General features: G+C 39.2%; 1 protein-coding gene across 6 annotated transcripts in view; it reads right to left on the bottom strand.

Annotated features, from left to right (window-relative positions):
* The window catches only part of sema4d (sema domain, immunoglobulin domain (Ig), transmembrane domain (TM) and short cytoplasmic domain, (semaphorin) 4D), a 113,797-nt gene that overhangs the window by 25,505 nt on the left and 75,692 nt on the right, over nt 1-12,600 (bottom strand). For 2 of the 6 annotated variants that reach the window (XM_039661048.2, XM_089123516.1), the window contains exon 3: nt 5,554-5,624. The exons of the other annotated variants lie outside the window; for them this stretch is intronic. The gene's annotated coding sequence lies outside the window, so the exon portion shown is untranslated. The remainder of the gene's footprint in view (nt 1-5,553; nt 5,625-12,600) is intronic. 6 annotated transcript variants of the gene reach the window in all.

The raw sequence follows: 12,600 nt of genomic DNA, 5'->3' as shown, positions 1-12,600 counted from the left end.
TGGGCACGAAATGTTGTTTTGAGTTGAAACATTTTATGTCACTCACTTGAAACAGACGTGAAGCTTCCGCGAAGAAAAGTTCGTAGCAAGTGGATTTGAGCTAAAGACGAACGAATAACTTCAAACAAGACTATTATTAATAGTGATATTTTAAGGGATAGTAAAGTATAGATACATCACATATTAAACCGATTTTATTTTTACCACATAATTACGGGGACATATTGAATTGATAATGAGATTAGCTAATGTTTTAAATCTTACCTATTTATGAATTCATTTTGTAAAACAATCGTCCAGACAAGATATATCACACCAATATTATCAAACTCTGTAAGCAATAAATCAACTCTGATTTCATTTTTGCAATACAATCAAAAACCGGAGACGCAAAGACGGCAAGTTGTATTTGAATGAAACAAGAGCGCAAGGTAGAAGAGCAAGAGCTAGAGCAAGGTAAACTACAACATATATAAGACATGAAATGAACACAAAAGACTGTTTCAGGATAACAAAAAGTCAGTGCTTTAGGATATAACTTTTATTTTATGTGCGAGATCTACTGTCTAACGTCACATATCCCACTACTATCATATTGTTTATAATACACATTTCCAGACACGGTTAGTACAGTAATGTTACTTCCTACGATCTTACTGTTACACTGAAATTGTTCAGTCTAGTTCACTAACCGTTTTTGTTATCATATTAAACATTCACCTACGTTGACATTGCCGATTGTGAAAGATATACGAATAGTTAGTAAAATACCTTACTGTGCGTTCAAACCGCCACACGGTGCCTTTTGGTTGGTGAGAGCGGTGAGGAGAGTTGAAGTCAGGTCAACTTCATGGTAATAAGCAATTCGGCGGTTCGGCGGCAACCAATCGGAATGTAGAAGCGCTCCGTTTGAGAGAATTCCAGAGAACGCAGTCCTAGAAACTTTAGTTCCGATCACATTAGTTCCCAAACAAAATAGAGGAGGTTGATCATTTGAATATGATAAGAGGACGCACAACACTATTTATAGGCAAGTGCTTTTTTTGCTAGAACACTTTTTTAGCGGGAATGCAAATTATAATAGCACTTAACCATGAACACAAAGCCACACCACACAAATGGCTTTTAATTTGTTTATTTCATTAGCAAACATGTCTTTCTATCGATCAATTTTCAACAAAAATAACGATCGACATGCTTGTTTGCTTTGCGACCCCTTTAAATACAGTTTTTAAAAAAGACCACGCATTCGATCTATGTCAGAGCATCAGAGCGTCCACGAATCTTTCCACGGCGTCGCTGGCAGGATGGCGGTGTGAACGTACGGTTATGCTAGATAACACCACAAATGTAATGTTATCATGGTATGAGCATGGAGCATTAGTTCAGTCAAGCTGATAAATGTAGCCTATTATTGTAACGTTGCATGTTGTTTCTCCGGTGTGTATAAAGTCTCAGTGTGGCCTTGTACCATGAGTGCTCACTCTTGTGTTCGAGCACGAGCGCTCTTGTAAAAATTGGTTGCAATCTGAAACATCACCGATAGAGAAGGTTAAAAAATACATATAACACCTTTAACGTCATAAGAGAACTTTTACGTTCATATGATGTCATAAAAGAACATTTAATTCATATAGTCATAAAATAATATTTTAGTTCCTATGTCATAAATCTTTAAGTTCCTATGATGTCATAATAGAACATTTAAATCATACAGTCATAAAACAATATTTTAGTTCCTATGTCATAAATCTTTAAGTTCCTATGATGTCATAATAGAACATTTAATTCATACAGTCATAAAACAATATTTTAGCTCCTATGTCATAAATCTTTAAGTTCCTATGATGTCATAATAGAACATTTAAATCATACAGTCATAAAATAATATTTTAGTTCCTATGTCATAAATCTTTAAGTTCCTATGATGTCATAAATGAATCTTTTAAGTTCCTTAGATAAAAGAACATTTAAGTTGCTAAGATAAGAGAACTTAAGTTGTTGTCACTATGTTGCCATTAGAAAACCATTAAGTTCCTCTAATACCACATACATTCCTATGATGTTCTAAAAACACCTTTAAGTATTCTATGATGTTATAAAAACATTAAAGAAGTTCTTAAGGTACAAAATAATCCTAAAGATCATAAAAAAGAACACTTTTAAAGTTCCCATGATGCTCTAAAACATTGGATTACGATTTATTTAGGAGAACATTTAAGTTCTGATTATGTGAAAAGAGAACCTTTAAATCATTTTGTACTCGAATGCGACGACAATGAGAAATGCAGTGTGACTGAAGTGTGCAAATGAATCATGAACTACTAATGACTACAATATAGTGTGAAAGGTCTTTAGAAGAAGTGAAACAGAGAACACAGACAGAAGAAGGGAGGAACTGATCTTAGATATTCACAGGCTATAAATATTCACAGGCGGTCGAGATCAGACGCAGAAGTCTGGACTGTGATGTCCTAACGCAGGTGCTGAAAGTGTGTGTGTGAGAAAACATTTAACCTTGGGAAGACTGGATTGTTTTCAGTGAGTGACAGTCATCATGCATGTGTGTGGTCAAGTGTGTACTTCAGCAGCCATCTTGGGATCATTAACACTGTGTGTGTGTGTGTGTGTGTGTGTGTGTGTGTGTGTGTGTGTGTGTGTGTGTGTGTGTGTGTGTGTGTGTGTGTGTGTGAGGAATCTTCAGTTTCTCTCTGAATAGTGCCCGTATATAAATAAATCTCACACACAGTGGGTGATCATGTTTAGGGCTGGCTTATATTACAGCCAGTCTTTCTGAACGACACGCGCAGAGTTTCAGTTGAACAGCAATATAACAGACAGACAAAAACAGAAACCAGCATAAAGATTCAGTCTCAGTGCACAGCTCTAATATTATAAAAAACACCCTCCCTCTCCAATCCACAAATGATTAACAGAAACTGAACTGAAAAAAACAACTAAGTGGTTAATTTAATTTGTAATTCTTTAAAATTGTTAAAAGGTTAATTCTTTTTTTACTTTTTTACAAAAGTCATGAGAAAGTTTTAATTTTTTAATACATGAAGTTTAATACATAATTCTATAATGCAAATGCAAACATTTTACACTATCTATCTATCTATCTATCTATCTATCTATCTATCTATCTATCTATAAATAATACATAATATTAAATGTTTTATATAACATTTTATAACATTTTATAATATAAAATGTTTATATATATAAAAAATGTATAATATAAATAATGCAAATTATGTATTTATTAATATTCATTATGGTATATTTGTGTGTGTGTGTGTGTGTGTATATATATATATATATATATATATATAAAATGTAAATGCAAACATTTTATATTATAGATATACACACATACATACAATAATAAACAATTATTTAATAAATATTAAATAATATTTAAATAATAATAATTAAATAATACATATATATACATATATTATATTTAATTTATATATTTATTATATAATTAATATTATAAAATAATATAGATGGTTTCTATTATATTTAATTTATATTAATTATAATTAAATAAAATATAAAATGTATAATACAAATATAAAATAATGAATTTACATTATATTATATTTTTTTATTTCATTGTTAATAACTTTAACATCATTATGGAAAATGCCACAAATGTGTGGTATGACCCTTGTTAAACCTGTTACACTATTTCGTTTTGGAGACTTCAAATGAACTCGCCCATCATTGCAAATGCAAATAAGTGTATGTATTTTTGACAGAAATAATTTTTTTAATGGGGTGAAATTGAAGAACATGTTTTTTTTTGTGTGTTTTTTTGTTACCTTTTTTGAAGAGCATATGAGTGGTATTGCATATGCAAAACTCACTGCCACAATGTTGGTGCCACAATTAATAATTATATGTGGAAAATGCCACAAATGTGTGGAATGACCCTTTTTAAACTTAAGAAGACTTCAAATGAACTCGCCCATCATTGCAGACAATTTCAAAAATGTCCATGAAACACACAGCAGTGAGTAAAGACCCCTCACGGCAGGCCACACTGAACCAGCTCCAGAAACACAGCGGTTTTATTGTGCGATACATCAGCCTGTTTCCTGTTAATTAAGGTGCCTTTTTCTGCCCGGACGAGTCTTTAAAACAAGAGTAAAACCCCATGACACTCCTCACTGTCACACTCCACGGTCAGTATTGTAACACGGCACCATCTTTAGCATGGCACTGATTTCACGCTCAGATTTAAGGTTCAGTATGAACAAAAAAACCCTTCTGGGCCCTTTTGTGAAAACTCCCAGCATCCTCCGGCTCTTCCAGCACCTCCACAGTGTTTGTCTGGGACTTGGCAAGCAAGAGTAAATGCTCATTTTGACAGCCAGACACAGATTCGTTTTATTACACACTTCTGACTACCCACATCGCAACCAATCCTGGCTGAGAAGCGTCCATCTAGATGAGCATGTTTAACTGCAATTTAAATACTCACGTCCCACTAACAATAAGCTACTGTACCAGGATTATAGTTCCTTCGGAAGAACACAATGGCTTTTAAATCACCCTTCAATACAAATCCGGACTCTGGATCGAGTTACGCTGAAGTATGCACTGCAAATCTCTCTCAACTGAGATCCAGAACAAGAACTGGGTGAGAGGACTACTATCCAAACTTGTTTTTCTTGTTGAGCAGAGGTGTGCAGCTGCTTTACTAAGTGACCAGATGCACCATTTTCACCTGCTGGACCAGAAAACAGCTAAAAATAAATAATGATAAGAAAATCCAGCAAACATTCAGGTCACACAAACATTGTGGCAGTGAGTTTTGTATATGCAATACCACTCATATGCTCTTCAAAAAAGGTAAAAAACAAACAAACAAACAAAAAAAACCTGTTGTTCTTCAATTCCACCCCCATCAAAAAAAATATTTCTGACAAAAATACATGCACTTTTTTCTTTATTATATATTTCTCAAATAGTAAACATTGTATATAAACACATAACGCACATATATATATATATATATATATATATATATCCCGACAAAATTTTCACTATTTTTGGGTGAACTATCCCTTTAAGTCCAAGTCAAGTCTTGAGTAAATTATTCACAAGTCCAAGTTTTTTTTTTCTTCGACTTAAGTGCGACTCAAATCCAAGTCGTACACTCAAGTTTCCTTCTCTGCTTAATTAATGCGATAACAGATTAACCAAAACAAACTCAAGCACAAGACATGGAATAAAAGGCAAAGAACCATGAAGCCAGAAGGAAGATATTAAACAAATGAAGAAAAGAAGGATAAACTGCAGGAAAAGTTGGAGAACACAACCAAGCAGGAGAAAAAAATATTATTTGGGATGGACGAGAAGGATTTCCAAATCAACCAAAAGATTGAGGTGAGCAAAAAGAAACATGCAGCTTTAAAACGCAAGAGCAGCAACAGGAGGGACCGTCCGAGGACTTCATGCAGTGATGTCATCGCAGCTCAGCGCAAATGAGAGAGCGAAAGCCCCAAACCACACAGATGAGGAGAGGAGGGAGTTTCTGACCTGTAACTCTTCCACGACGCTCGACTAGACCAGAAGATCCGTCCTTCAGAGAGAATTATAAAATCCGCCGGCTAAAGAGAGACACAGAGATGAGGAGAGGGTTATCATGGAATCTGACTGGATGGATGGATGGATGTTAAACATCACACACAAATGGAAGAAGAGCGGAGGAGCAAACACTTCATTAAAGCCGTGGAAATACACACAGACATCACATTTGAGAACATGCACACTTTATAAATGATGCACTGCTAATGATTAAAAGAGCAGACAAACATATAAACACACAATACTGCAAATATTAGCAATGATTTATTTTTAAACCAGAATCAAGTTGATTATTAGTCAGACGTTGGAAGACATTTTTAATTATAAACCAGATTTCTAAAGGATTAAACAGCTATCTATATGCATCAGTTTGCCAACTGAAACAAAATTAAAAAAACACAAGAATTGGTCATATCAAAATAAACATGCATCAGTGTGTCTCAAACAGAGCAGGCCTTTATGTTTTGCCATTTTTGAATTGTAGTTAAAATTAAACCTTTAAAGGGATTTAAAAGGATGTTGCACTGAGGGTAGATTGCTGCGGTTTTAAATCAATGGTTTTAATAGCCTGTTTTACAGATTTTACAGACTTAAAACACTTACATGGACATTAAAATGTGTGCCTAGGTTTGTACTGCAGCGAATCTGCATGTATTCACACACTTATGATTTAATCACACACACAACAGCATTGGCAATAATAATGTGTACAATCTTAAGCAAAGATATCATATGCATTTTTAAAAGGAGCAGTTTCCAACATGTGCTGTGAGCAGTCAACCAATCACAACAGACTGAGCCATCCGACGAATCAGAGCAGAGTAGACCAATCACAACAGACTGAGCCATCTGACCAATCAGAGCAAAGTAGACCAATCACAACAGACTGAGCCATCCGGCGAATCAGAGCAGAGTAGACCAATCACAACAGACTGGGACATCTGACCAATCGGAGCAGAGTAGACCAATCACAACAGACTGGGACATCTGACCAATCAGAGCAGAGTAGACCAATCACAACAGACTGGACCATCTGACCAATCAGAGCAGAGTAGACCAATCACAACAGACTGGACCATCTGACCAATCAGAGCAGAGTAGACCAATCACAACAGAATGGGCCATCTGACCAATCAGAGCAGAGTAGACCAATCACAACAGACTGGGACATCTGACCAATCGGAGCAGAGTAGACCAATCACAACAGAACAGACTGGGACATCTGACCAATCAGAGCAGAGTAGACCAATCACAACAGACTGGACCATCTGACCAATCAGAGCAGAGAAGACCAATCACAAAAGACTGAGCCATCTACAACCGCGAACAGCACATGTTGTCCCTGAGCTCCGTAACAACATCTCTCATAAAGATTTGCGTCTTTAAATAGTAAAATAATTCTCTGAAAAACAGCTAGCCTCTTCGCTAACTAACACACAAAATACCACTGGAATGCTACTTTTGCCGCCTTACTGGAAGTTTCACCCACTTTATTTTTTAAAGGAGCGCCCCTCCGGAAACTTGTGGATAATGTGAGGATACTTGACGTGCTGGTTACTTTCGTGAGAGAGCTGATTAGTATTTTTGTCAGTGACTGTAAAACAGTAACGTTACAGGTATCACAAACCAATCGATCGTGGTCGACAAGTCGATCTTGGAAGCATTTTAAGTCGATCGCAAAGAGTTTTCAAAATCAGAGAAAAAAAGCCTATTGTGTGTAGTAAATGGTGTCTGTGCGATGCGGAGGTTACAATCATGTCATTTTTGCCACACGCACCTTTGGGCTCATGCGGACTCGTCGAGTTTAAACAAGGCTTTACACTTTAACCAGATCAGCCACTGTAACAGCTCACATTAGCCAGCTAAACCTTTTACTATCCTGTTAGAAAAAATATAGAGTTGTATAGTTTCATGTGGTTCTTCTCCCTCACTGTATTATGGATTTGCTGTGTGGGAAGAAATGTGCTGCTAGTTAAGTTGGCTTGGGAAAGCCAACTTACTGAAATGCTATTTAAACTTATTATTATTAAGTTGGCTTGGGAAAGCCAACTTACTGAAATGCTATTTAAACTTATTATTATTAAGTTGGCTTGGGAAAGCCAACTTACTGAAATGCTATTTAAACTTATTAGTGGTGCTTGCTGAAAGCAAGGCAACACTATTACTATTGTGTTTTTTGAGTCGGCCCAAAAGTTTGGCACGCTACTCCTCCCGCAGTTTTTGTCACACACCCATGAATGAGGTCTCAAAACGTGCGGAATATTCGGGAATGGTGTGCTATGACTTTTCTAAGCGATCGGGGGTACGATGTTCGCCCGAAGGGCGAACAAATTTCCCAAAAATCCCATAGACTTAACATTGCGACAAACTTTGACGAATCATAGCTCCGAGCGAGGATTTCACAGAAGCCTGCGATTTACCACATTTGAAGAGGCTGACAGGCTCTGTAAGAAAATACCATACAATGGGGTAAAAGTTGCACCCCTGGGGGGCAGGAGCTGCCCAAATTTTCCCCATTGACCCCAATGTTATTTATTATTCTTATTCTTATTCTTATTCTTATTGTTCCGCCGTTTTTTGGTTCGCTACTCCTCCCGCAGATTTTGTCACAGACCCATGGGTGAGGTGTCAAATCGACCAGCTCATTAAGGAGAGGTGTGCTATGACTTTTCTAAGCGATCGGGGGTACGATGGTCGCCCCAGGGGCGAAAAACAGCCCAAAAAAAAAATCCCATAGACTTAACATGGCGAAAAAATTTGACGAGTCATAGCTCTGAGCGAGGATTTCGCAGAAACTTGCAATTTACCACATTTGAAGAGGCTGACAGGCTCTGTAAGAAAATACCATACAATGGGGTAAAAGTTGCACCACTGGGGGGCAGGAGCTCCCCAAAAATTTTTCCCGTTGAAATTTTCTAGTATAGTATTTTACTATTCCAGGAAAAAGTTTGGCGGACTCCTCCGTCCACAGTTTTTGTCACAGACCCATGAATGAGGCATCAAATCGTGCGGCCTATTGAGGAGAAGTGTCATATCACTTTTATCAGAGATCGGGGGTACGGTGTTCGCCCCAGGGGCGAACAAATTTCAAAAAAATCCCATTGACTTAACATTGCGACAAACTTTGACGACTCATAGCTCCGAACAACGATTTCGGAAAAACGTGTGATTTGCCACATTTGAAGAGGCTGGCAGGCTCTTTAAGAATATACCTCACAATGGGGTAAAAGTTGCACCCCTGGGGGGCAGGAGCTGCCCAAACTTTTCCCCATTGACTTACTATGGTGAAGGACGTCCCATCAAATGCATGTGTTTTTCCTACTATGGTAAATTGCATAGGAATTTTGTATTGAACCTAACTCTGGATCACAGTGTCATAGAGACAAGGGGGCGGGCTCATTTTACTCAGACGACCAATCAGTCTCTCAGCATCATTGTGAAGCTATTAAGCCACGCCCTAGCAACCATTTAGAGCACCTTAGCAACAACTTCCATAGACTTCCATTAAAAGAGATCAAAGGGATATCTCCGGATAGAAGTGTCATAGAAACATGAGGGTGGGCTCGTTTGACTTGGGCCAGCAAACAGCCAATCATGAATCACCTCAACAATTTCTGGCCATGCCCTAGCAACCATTATCGAGCACCTTAGCAACCAAAATCCAAAGAGGGATATCTTCCATTCTGAATGTCATAGAGGCATGGGAGTTGGTTTATATCATTCATACTGACAAGCAGCCTTTGGAGTTTCATGATTGGCAGCTGCCAAGCCACTTCCTAGCAACCAAACAGAGTACCCTAGCAACCATTTTGCAAGACCTATATCTCTGCATCAAAACATCGTATAGAGATGGGGGTTGGTTTATCCATTCACATTGACTTTGAGCTTCATGATTGGCAGCTGCCAATCCACTCCCTAGCAACCAAACAGAGTACCCTAGCAACCATTTTGTAACAGCTATATCTCAGCATCAGAACATTGTATCGCGATGGGGGTTGGGTCTTTTTACTCATGTTAGCAAACATGACTTGCTACATGCTACACATGCTAGCAGTGAATAGCTACATGCTAATATTGATTAGCTAAGTGCTAAATCATGCCATGAATGTTATAAAAACTCTATAGTAACCATATGTGAACACTACCAACCACCTAGTAACACCATAGCAACCACCCAGAATACCATAGCAACCACCTAGCAACACCCTAGCAACCACTCAGAACACCCTAGCAACCACCTAGCAACACCATAGCAACCACCCAGAACACCCTAGCAACCGCCTAGCAACACCCTAGCAACCACACAGAACACCCTAGCAACCACCTAGCAACACCCTAGAAACCACCTAGAACACCTTAGCAACCACCTAGCAACACCCTAGCAACCACTCAGAACACCCTAGCAACCACCTAGCAACACCATAGCAACCACCCAGAACACCCTAGCAACCGCCTAGCAACACCCTAGCAACCACACAGAACACCCTAGCAACCACCTAGCAACACCCTAGCAACCACCCAGAACACCCTAGCAACCACCCAGAACACCCTAGCAACCGAGCGAGCTTTTTGCCACTGCAAGCACCACTTCACATTTTCCTCTGGAAATGTACATTCTAGTGTTGTGAATACTATTCTCCAAGACAAAACTTTGGCACGCTACTCCTCCCGCATTTATTGTCGTAGATCCATGAATGTGGTGTCAAATCGACCCGGTCATTGAGGAGAGGTGTGCTATGACTTTTCTAAGCGATCGGTTGTACGATGTTCGTCTGGCGGGCGATAAATCGGACAGAAAAAGTCCCATAGACTTAACATTGGCACAAAATTGGTGAGATCATATCTTTTGAACAGAAGGTCATAGAGACATGGGGTTGGGCTCTTTTTACTCGGCCTATCATGCAGCCAAAAAGTAGAGACATAATAACTTCATATTTACCCCCTAGCAACCACTTAGGGCAGCCTAGCAACCATAAATCAACATATTCAAGTCATTTCTCAGCTTCAGAAAATAGAAGAAACATGGAGTTTGCCTTTTTTGACTCAGACTGTCAACTAGTCTTTAAATATAATCTCATACACTGTATAAGCACACCATAGCAACCATATAGAGTACCCTAGTAACCACCTGAACACATTAATAAGCCATATTTCAGCTTAATAAGCCATATATCATCACAAAAACATCGTACAGACATGGTTGTTGTCTCATATGCAATTCTGTACCACACTCTAGCAACCGAGCGAGCTTTTTGCCACTGCAAGCACCACTTCACATTTTCCTCTGGAAATGTACATTCTAGTTAGTGGTGCTTGCTGAAAGCAAGGCAACACTATTACTATTGTGTTTTTTGAGTCGGCCCAAAAGTTTGGCACGCTACTCCTCCCGCAGTTTTTGTCACACACCCATGAATGAGGTCTCAAAACGTGCGGAATATTCGGGAATGGTGTGCTATGACTTTTCTAAGCGATCGGGGGTACGATGTTCGCCCGAAGGGCGAACAAATTTCCCAAAAATCCCATAGACTTAACATTGCGACAAACTTTGACGAATCATAGCTCCGAGCGAGGATTTCACAGAAGCCTGCGATTTACCACATTTGAAGAGGCTGACAGGCTCTGTAAGAAAATACCATACAATGGGGTAAAAGTTGCACCCCTGGGGGGCAGGAGCTGCCCAAATTTTCCCCATTGACCCCAATGTTATTTATTATTAGTGGTGCTTGCTGAAAGCAAGGCAACACTATTACTATTGTGTTTTTTGAGTCGGCCCAAAAGTTTGGCACGCTACTCCTCCCGCAGTTTTTGTCACACACCCATGAATGAGGTCTCAAAACGTGCGGAATATTCGGGAATGGTGTGCTATGACTTTTCTAAGCGATCGGGGGTACGATGTTCGCCCGAAGGGCGAACAAATTTCCCAAAAATCCCATAGACTTAACATTGCGACAAACTTTGACGAATCATAGCTCCGAGCGACGATTTTGCAGAAGCCTGCGATTTACCACATTTGAAGAGGCTGACAGGCTCTGCAAGAACATACCTCACAATTGGGTAAAAGTTGCACCCCTGGGGGGCAGGAGCTGCCCAAATTTTCCCCATTGACCCCCATGTTATTTATTATTCTTATTCTTATTCTTATTCTTATTGTTCCGCCGTTTTTTGGTTCGCTACTCCTCCCGCAGCTTTTGTCACAGACCCATGGGTGAGGTGTCAAATCGACCAGCTCATTAAGGAGAGGTGTGCTATGACTTTTCTAAGAGATCGGGGGTACGATGTTCGCCCCAGGGGCGAAAAACAGCCCAAAAAAAAAATCCCATAGACTTAACATGGCGAAAAAATTTGACGAGTCATAGCTCTGAGCGAGGATTTCGCAGAAACTTGCAATTTACCACATTTGAAGAGGCTGACAGGCTCTGTAAGAAAATACCATACAATGGGGTAAAAGTTGCACCCCTGGGGGGCAGGAGCTCCCCAAAAATTTTTCCCGTTGAAATTTTCTAGTATAGCATTTTACTATTCCAGGAAAAAGTTTGGAGCACTCCTACGTCCACAGTTTTTGTCACAGACCCATGAATGAGGCATCAAATCGTGCGGCCTATTGAGGAGAAGTGTCCTATCACTTTTATCAAAGATCGGGGGTACGGTGTTCGACCCAGGGGCGAACAAATTTCCAAAAAATCCCATAGACTTAACATTGAGACAAACTTTGACGACTCGTAGCTCCAAACGAGGATTTCGGACAAATGTGTGTTTTGCCACATTTGAAGAGGCTGGCAGGCTCTTTAAGAACATACCTCACAATGGGGTAAAAGTTGCACCCCTGGGGGGCAGGAGCTGCCCAAATTTTCCCCATTGACTTACTATGGTGAAGGACGTCCCATCAAATGCATGTGTTTTTCCTACTATGGTAAATTGCATAGGGATTTTGTATTGAACATAGCTCTGGATCACAGTGTCATAGAGACAAGGGGGCGGGCTCATTTTACTCAGACGACC

Source organism: Pimephales promelas, chromosome 19 (assembly GCF_988280905.1).
Source record: "Pimephales promelas chromosome 19, fPimPro1.hap1.1, whole genome shotgun sequence".
NCBI classification, from domain to species: Eukaryota; Metazoa; Chordata; class Actinopteri; order Cypriniformes; family Leuciscidae; genus Pimephales; species Pimephales promelas.
Note: the sequence above shows the minus strand (reverse complement) of the source record. Positions and strands in the feature narration are given on the sequence as shown.